The sequence below is a fragment of the Rhagoletis pomonella genome, unplaced genomic scaffold (genome assembly GCF_013731165.1).
Source record: "Rhagoletis pomonella isolate Grant_MI unplaced genomic scaffold, Rhpom_1.0 Rhpom_scaffold_00004, whole genome shotgun sequence".
In the NCBI taxonomy this organism is placed as follows: Eukaryota; Metazoa; Arthropoda; class Insecta; order Diptera; family Tephritidae; genus Rhagoletis; species Rhagoletis pomonella.
The window spans coordinates 19,118,816-19,119,789 of record NW_023458558.1 but is presented as its reverse complement, the minus strand read 5'-3'; the positions used below and the strand labels follow the sequence as shown (position 1 = coordinate 19,119,789).

At 29.8% G+C, this 974-nt stretch overlaps 1 protein-coding gene across 1 annotated transcript in view; it reads left to right on the top strand.

The window, feature by feature from the left end:
- Positions 1-974, top strand: part of LOC118738132 (protein phosphatase Slingshot-like) — a 6,144-nt gene that overhangs the window by 2,669 nt on the left and 2,501 nt on the right. The gene's annotated exons all lie outside the window — the stretch shown is intronic.

Below are 974 nucleotides of genomic sequence, written 5' to 3'. Positions count from 1 at the left end.
TTTTTTTAGACTATAGGTAAACTGAAAGTTTATTACCAAGAGCACCATGTACATAAATACATACATATGTATAGAATTTTATAAAAATATTAAAATTAAAAACAACTATTCAAAACATTAACGAAGACAGAGACAAACCCGGTACCCTCATCAAAATTTTGAGAAATAAAAATGTTACTCAGAACACATACATAGATATGAATAAGTATGCACATACTAGGGATGCTAATTTTTCGATTTTTGCGATCCCGAAATTTTTGGGACATCGTTCACACAGTTCGATATTCATTATTTTCCAACAAGTTAACATAAAAAATGCATCATTATGGTTTGAGACAAAAAAAAAGAAAATGTAGAGTGGAAGGCCTCTTGGTTGGGATAACAATCGGTGATTCCATAACAACCAAATAATAGCAGCCAAACAAGGACGCTTATTTTATATTTAAAAAAAATAACCCAGTACATACGCTAGATACCCTAATACATAAATATGTATGTGTAAATATTGGAATGTTCTAACACAAAATACATATGTACATACATTGCATTTCAATAACATAAAAAATAAATAGTTCATTCATGGAAATCATCAAAATATTTACGGCAATGATATTCACATGCATATGCTCATACATACATATGTACATGCAAATGCAATATGTACATGCATTTTCATGTTTATAGATGAACGTATGCATATATGTGTGTATGGATATGCAAAATACATACATACATATGCATATATGTACATATATGTTTATGGACGTCTGCATCTTTTAGAACAAGGTCAAGAAAATTGTGTAGAAAATTTATATTTATGATACAAACCAACAGGCTGACTAATCAATATCCCATCTTCCGGAAGAGGTAACGTCAAAATCAGCTTAATTGATAAACTTAATATAAAAAACTAAAAATAAAAATTGCGTTGGAAAAAGCGCTTTTCCTACACAACGCCCTACACTACACCTAGT